The sequence below is a fragment of the Onychostoma macrolepis genome, chromosome 02, assembly GCF_012432095.1.
Source record: "Onychostoma macrolepis isolate SWU-2019 chromosome 02, ASM1243209v1, whole genome shotgun sequence".
Classification (NCBI taxonomy): Eukaryota; Metazoa; Chordata; class Actinopteri; order Cypriniformes; family Cyprinidae; genus Onychostoma; species Onychostoma macrolepis.
The window spans coordinates 8085724-8093343 of NC_081156.1; the positions used below are offsets into that span (position 1 = coordinate 8085724).

Consider the following 7620-nt stretch of genomic DNA (forward strand, 5'->3'; position numbering starts at 1 on the left):
TGCAAAATGCCTCACATCTCTTGCAAAATGAAGCACTGCATTCAAAATAACACATCTCAAAAGCAAGCATTTGTTTTACATTGCAAACACCTTTGCCATGATATTATAGGCCTATTTTTGGATATATCATACACAGTTATCCAAAACTTAAAGCTCTTCTTTCCTGAGCTCCTATACATCTCTGTGAAAGTAATTGGCAGAGAGATGTTGGAAAATTCACGGTAAACACGAAGGCAAGTTTGAAACCAGACTTGTAAGCATTTGTGGTTTTGTATTTGAAAACACTACACAGTACGAAAGAAAATACATACATCAAGCATGTGTAGATGTGTATTTATAGGCCTGTTCTAAAGCCATGATTGTTTGTTGTTACAGTTTTTTTTTACAGTTTTTCTCGATTGCTAACACACTATAACTGATTAATTTAGCCAAATTTTCCAAACCATTCATACAGTTCTCGAAACAAAGACACGTTTCTCAAAACTTTTAACACATTTCACACTGTAAAATGTAATAAGTTGACTTTACTTAGAAACAGTAAAGTCTTTACTTTCTTAACAGTGCTTACAATTAAAAAAAAAAAAAAAAAAACGTTTAGCAACACTTCTCTAAAACTTTTAAGAACATTTTTTAAACATTCTTTAATATTTAAAAACATTTTCAACAAAGTTTAAAAGGTAACAGTTGAAAAGTGTAATTAAACAAACTTCTGTGCAACCAGAAGATTAAAGGGATTCAACTATCCCTTTAAAACAATCTCAAACAGCCTCAACTTACATCAGCAGCAGGTTTTTAAGTGACTGTAGTTTTGGTAATAAAATCAAAGGTGTTCTTGAGCTGTGGAGGGTACTCCAAATTCAGCGCATATATCAACCCAAAAAGTAGACACATGGCATTTGGAAGATTTTCAAGATCATCCATCACGAAATTTGACAAAATGAACAGTACAAGGGCTTGGTTAAGAAAAGTGAAACAAAAGCAGAATTTACTTATCTGGTCCAAATTAAGGAGTTGACTAAAGCATAATTGAATGCCTATATGTGATGTTTGTGTGGGGGTTATAGTAAAACCAGTGCTGTTGTAAAAAAGTCAGAGACTTCTTTTCCAAGAATGAGTGGAAGGCCACAAAGAACTGCTTTGCAGTGATTGTCAGTGCTCTGGGGAAAAAAAAGAAGATACAATTACATTTTACAGTGTATGTATAACATAAAATTAAATATGAAATTAGTTAATAAGACAGTAACATAATTTAGTTTAAGAAAGAAGCATTGATAAGCTTACCACAGGTTTGATTTGCTAAAGAAAGTCAGAGTCTTTTTCCAACAGCCTCTTTCTTGCTCTCAAAAATGTCCAGAAATCGTGAAGCATGTTGATAGTGTGCAGAGAAAAATTCTTGCTTGAGGTTTTTGCTTGTAATTTGATTAAACTCTGAATTGATCTGTAAAAAAAGAAAAAGACAAGTCTATTAGGCTTTTTGTTACTCTTTCAAAGGGACACTTGCAAATTGTTTAATTTACTCACACTCATGCAGTCCTAGATTCACATGACTACCTTCAGATGAATCCAAATGAGTAAATTTATAATACAAAAATAACCCAGTTCATATAGAGTTGTATTGATTAATGTAATAATATCTGTTTGTGCTTTCGAGCTTTCACATTGTAGCACCTCTTCACTTGCAATAAATGGACTGAGATGGACTAGTTTTCTAAAAAAATTTTTTTTTTTTTAAATGTTGGTGGGGAAAAAAGCAATACACATCTAGCATAGCATGATGGTAAGTAAATAAAGTGTTCTTTATATTGTGTGTTTTCATGGTGTAATTTAATTATAACTTACCTGTCTTTATGTGAAAAGTGATGGCCATCTTTGGAGAATCTCTTTTACTGGAGGCTCCTTCTCTACAATCTCTTTTCAATGTGCTTGGAAGCAGGTGTAAAACCTACTAACATTTAGAAAATAAATTCATAAACCAGAAAATTTACATCAGAACGGAATGAACAACTGAATTTTCAAAAATGAGGCCATTCAAAACTTGATTAAACAAATGCAGCCAAAGATGCAGTTATTAGCAAACATTAGACTGCTCATTTTGATGAACACAATCCAGCACAATCCAACAATTTGATCAAAAAAATATAACATCCATTGTTGCTATGTAACTCTACCTTACTTAATCTGATTATTACTTGGTTGATTACTGTATATTAAGCAACTGAAAAATATGACAAACACAAGATGACTCACCTTTCCATGTGCTTCTCCCATGGTCAGATGCACTGCTGCAAATCCATTCCACCTTTTGGTGGAACTGTGCATAACCACTCATTTAAAAATACTCATTATTGCAAGTAAAGTTTAATTGAACCTATTTAGTTTAATAACTTTCAGTGCTAAAAAGTTGTCATTACTTTGTTAAACTTAGTAAAGTCAACAAATATATTCAAAAGTTATAATCACTTACTTTTATTAGTAAGATCATCAGTTACATTTTACAGCGTAAACACGAAAAGATTGAAACCAAACTTTTTTTACTGTAAGCATTTGTGTTTGTGAATACAGTATTACACAGTATAACAAAAAAAAAGAAAAAAAAAGAAAAGAAAAAGAAATAGGCTACATCAAGCATGTCTAGTTGAGTAGATTAGTTCAGACTAGACTAGTTCAGTATTTATAGGCCTGTTATAAAGCCATGATTGGTTGGTGTTCAGTAAAGCACATGTGAGGAGTTAGTGTGAAGCACTGATGAATTAGTGCCATTTTGATTGGTTGTGTTTTCTTGTTAGATTTGTGTGTGTTACGTAGAGAATTGTGTGTTGTGTTTTGCAAAAAGTGTTTTATGAAATTCAAAGGCTGAGAATTAGTGTATGGTTTTGCAGATTTGGTGTGTGCTTCTGGTGTTTGAGTGTCAGCTTTCAGAAATTGTGTGACAAATAAAGATTTTGTGTGTAAGCAGTTAAAAAAAAAGTATTATAATAACAGGCGTGTATGTGCATCGATCTGTTTTCTTCTGAACCTGAACACATCATTATTCTCCTGATTCCTGGTGTCATTTCATTTGATGTAGTTATCAGGATTTATATTCAATAAATATAAATATATTATCAGCTCAAAAGGGTGCACAACTTTTGCGTGTTTGTTTTTAATATGTAAAATGCAAAAATGTTTTCTGTGATGGTTGTGTTTAGGGTTAGAGGACAGAATATGTAGTTTGTACAGTATAATCATCAGGTCTATGGAAAGTCGCCATAAAACATGGAAACCCTGTGTCTGTCTCTCTCTCTCTCTTTGTGTGTACCTGGTAAATGTCTCCACAATTAGTTATACCAGTAATTATTGGTTTTGTTTTATGTGCCTTATGTGTGTCACGGTGCACACAGCAGGGAGGAACGAGGAGACGAGGATAACTCAAAATAATAGTCTTTAATGTCGACATCAGGGCAGGGCAAGACAAGGCAGACACAGACAGGAACACCGGGGAGTAACGAGTAGACCAGACGAAAACTAACTAAACAGGCAGGAACTAAATACACATGACAATCACAGATAATTAGACACACCAGAACTGAATAAACTAATAATCACACGGAACAAGGACAGGAACATGACCAAATATGGAAACAAGAGGCGGGAACACATGACAGAGGACTGACATAACTCCCCCCTCCCGGAAGGCGCGTCCCGCGCCTAACAGTTCCACCGGGGGGTGGGGAGGGGGGGGGGGCGCTCTGGAGGCCCCTCAGGACAGACATAGACAGGAACACTGGACGGGGACCTCCAGAGCGTAACAGACAGACTGAGGCCATGGCAGGGCTGGGAGCTCAGGAGGCCATGGCGGAGCAGGGAGCTCGGGAGGCCATGGCAGGTGGTCGTTCCTCGGCCCACCCACTCCACCCAGAGCTCTACTACCATGTAGGGGGTATCAGGAGCCCTCTGGGGCTAAACGGACAGGCCAGTACAGGATAGCCCTCCAGGGCCAAACACACAAGGACAGGACAGCAGGAACCCTGCTCTGGACTGGAGTCAGTGGCGGCCAGCGGGCTTGCACTCCAGGCAGGCTAGGGTGAGCGGCGGCCGGCGGGCTAGAGACAGCCACAGTCGGTGGACGGCGGCGATGATATCCCCGCGGACGGCGGCGTCGCTCTTCCCGCGGACGGCGGGCTGAAGAGAGCCGCAGATGGCGGCAGACTGGAGGGGCTCGCGGCCAACGGACTCGCGGCGATCCCGCCGAACTGGATGACGAGCAGCGACTTCCATGCCGCGGGACAAACAGACAGGAAAACCAAAATAAAAATGTTCCAGAAAACAAACAAAACAAAATGAGGTGAATGGGCCTACTGTTTAGGTCTGCTCTTCTGTCACGGTGCACAAAGCAGGGAGGAACGAGGAGACGAGGATAACTCAAAATAATAGTCTTTAATGTCGACATTAGGGCAGGACAGGGCAGGGCAAGACAAGGCAGACACAGACAGGAACACTGGGGAGTAACGAGTAGACCAGACGAAAACTAACTAAACAGGCAAGAACTAAGTACACATGACAATCACAGATAATTAGACACACCTGAACTGAATAAACTAATAATCACACAGAACAAGGACAAGAACATGACCAAATATGGAAACAAGAGGCGGGAATACATGACACACACGACAGAGGACTGACGCTTGTTTGAGATGCGCCTCGCCTCGTCTGAAATGTAGGTGAGAGCAGGCGGCTGCAGTGAGGGGAGGAGTGAAATAAGTGCAGTCAAGACGGACAGTTCTGAGCTCTAGAAGTGGAACAGATACCAACGAGATCAAAGGATATCACGTTATTCTCACTCATGTGCTGTGCTGTGCTGCTGATAAACATGATATAATTTCAGTTCTGTTGCTTTTATATGAATATAAATATGATGAACAAGACACTCAAAGTGCTTGCTATTTAATTCCATACGAAAGACGTATTTATCATCCATTTTTATTTTAATTCAAACATGTATTTTAGATTTTTATAGAAACTATGACAACATCACATCTCACACAGAGATCGCACTGGCATAGTGTTTGGGAATATTTATGCACAATTTAAATACATAGCATGAAATCAGATTAAAAAAAAAAAAAAATTTTAGAAGAGATCACGGTTGTCTGAACCAATGAGCATTAAGCTGTGTTGTCAGTCAGTCGTTTCCCATCATGCTTTTGATCAGCGCAGTCGGTGGAGAGCAACTGCGGGCGACTGCTCAATCCGACACAGCCGCCTCGCCGTCGCGAGAGCACATGTCAGCATGACATCAGAGCAAGGCGGATTTAACTCGGACACTTTTCTAACCGGCATGCATCTCGCGGTGATCACCGGTGATCGGTTCTGCACAGATTTTGCTCATCTCAAACAAGCCTATGGTGTAAGTAATGTAATGTATGTTTGTATGGCTTCCTGGGGCCTGTATCATGATGGTAGATGAACAAATTCAGAGTTACAGGATTAGTTTCGAGTTGACAAAACCAAACCAGTCCAATCCGGCTTTATTGGTACCATGATGCTGATCATCAACTTTCTTTGTCAACTGAGTTTGTGGAGCACGTGCACATGAATGTGTAACATCATGGCGAACAGCAATCACATGCTTCGCAACACAGAGCAAGTGTGATTCACTTCTCGTGAGAGAGCCCGCTAGATCCAAAACTCTTTTGCTAAAGGTTAAGAGATCGAAGAATATGAGGAATTTAAACACACTGACACTGAAGAAAGTACTTTTAAGAGGACAAATAAAATAAATTATCTTGCTCTATTAGCGCAAACACAAGTGAAGCTTGTGAAGTTAGTTTATATATGATAATATATAGAGATAGAGAGCATGTAAGGTCACATGTAGCCATTTTAAAGCATTATATTGATTGTAGCACTTATTTATATTACATATGATCTGTATATATTAATGTTAATTTAAAGGGGTCATCGGATGCGACATGCACTTTTACAAGCTGTTTGAACTGAAATGTGTGTTGGCAGTGTGTGTACACAACCACCCTATAATAATAAAAATCCACCCAGTGTTTTTTTTTTTTTTTTATCTCATTAAATCATTTCCCATTTCTCAAATCGACCCGATCTCAGATGCATGTCTGTGTGACATCACACAGACAGGCCCCTCCCACGATTGTTTGATTGACAGTAGCGTTTCAGCACAGACTGGACTGGTGTCTTACCTCAGACCCGCCCTGAGTGAGCTGTCATCAGTCCACCATTGTTTCACCGCTGGAGCAGATGTAGACAAGAATGGCTCCAAAACGATTGAGGTGTTTTGTTGTTGGATGTAATAATGAACATAGCAGTAGTCATTTACTCCCGTCATCTGAGCGGCTGAAGAGGATTAGGTTTAGTTCTGAAGGGAATGCGCCCTCCATCTACCTAAATGCGTCTATGTTCGCGCGAATCATTCGTGATCCAGCTTCACCTCCAGAAGAAGTGAGTACAAGGTTTTTTAATGAATCTTTGCAAATCGTTTCCTAATAATATGCTAATTAGCAAGTTTCAAATGAATGCGGCTAAAGTTTACGTCTTTCAGAGAGCGCTCTAAAGAGAGGGGCGGGGTGAGCAGAGCTCATTTGCATTTAAAGTAACATGCAATAAAACAGCTTGCTGTAGACAGAGCTGTTTTTGACAGGGTGAAAACAGGGTTGTTTTATAGTACCATTGAGAAATTTTAACCAAACTATGTTACAGACTTTTCATTAAGACCCTAAAGAATCATATAAACTTGTGGAATTATAAAATTATATTATATATATATATATATATATATATATATATATATATATATATTAATTATAAAAATCATATGTAGATTGTAATTATCATTAAACCCAGACAATTTTGTTGTATTTTTTCAAGGTACCTTATCAAGTCACTTTGCTCACATCTGATTGGTCCAATTTCAGTTTGAGATCTCTTACCCAGAACATAACCTGCCCCGGAGCAGGTTAGCTGTGCAGTGTACGTTACTATGGCAATGAATGCCACTAACAGCTAAGCCACTTTCATGGTACCTAAAACCCAGGATTAGTGCAAACTAAACTGAAACTTACCTGGATAGCCAGCTATTCCAGCTTCAACTTGCCTGGTTAAATAAAGGTTAAATGAAATGAAATGACTTTGTGGGGACATTTTTTGGTCCTTATAAGGAAAAGAGCTGATAAATCAAACCAATGACGGTTTTAGAAAATCTAAAAATTCCTGTAGTTTTGTGTGAGGGGTGGGTTTAGGGGTAGGGTTAGTGTAAGGGGACAGAAAATACAGTTTGTACAGTAGAAAAAACATTTTGACTGTGGAATGAACCCATAAAACATGGAAATGCAGTATGTGTGTGTGTGTTTTACTTTGAACATGAGACATTAAACTGCTTCATAGTCTACAGAATCAAGCAGATGATTGGTGCACTATGCCAGCAAAACTTATTTTAATCACACATGTGAACCAATTATGAATGCAACACATTAAAACACAATAAAAGCCTACAAGAGAGAGAAAAAAAAGTCTCGTTATCAAAGAAAGCATTACAAAAAGTAAATAAATAAATCATAATGTAAGGGCTGCAGGTGTTTTTGAGCTGGTGTCAGTTTATATGAGAATGTG

General features: G+C 38.5%; 1 long non-coding RNA gene across 1 annotated transcript; it reads right to left on the minus strand.

Annotated features, from left to right (window-relative positions):
- Positions 1 to 346: 346 nt before the first annotated feature.
- LOC131550774 (uncharacterized) lies at positions 347 to 2363 on the minus strand. The gene is made up of 4 exons (XR_009273627.1): positions 2248 to 2363; positions 1840 to 1945; positions 1282 to 1438; positions 347 to 1157 (listed from the first exon to the last, which is right to left on the minus strand). It is a non-coding gene; the product is annotated as an uncharacterized LOC131550774 (long non-coding RNA).
- Positions 2364 to 7620: the final 5257 nt, after the last annotated feature.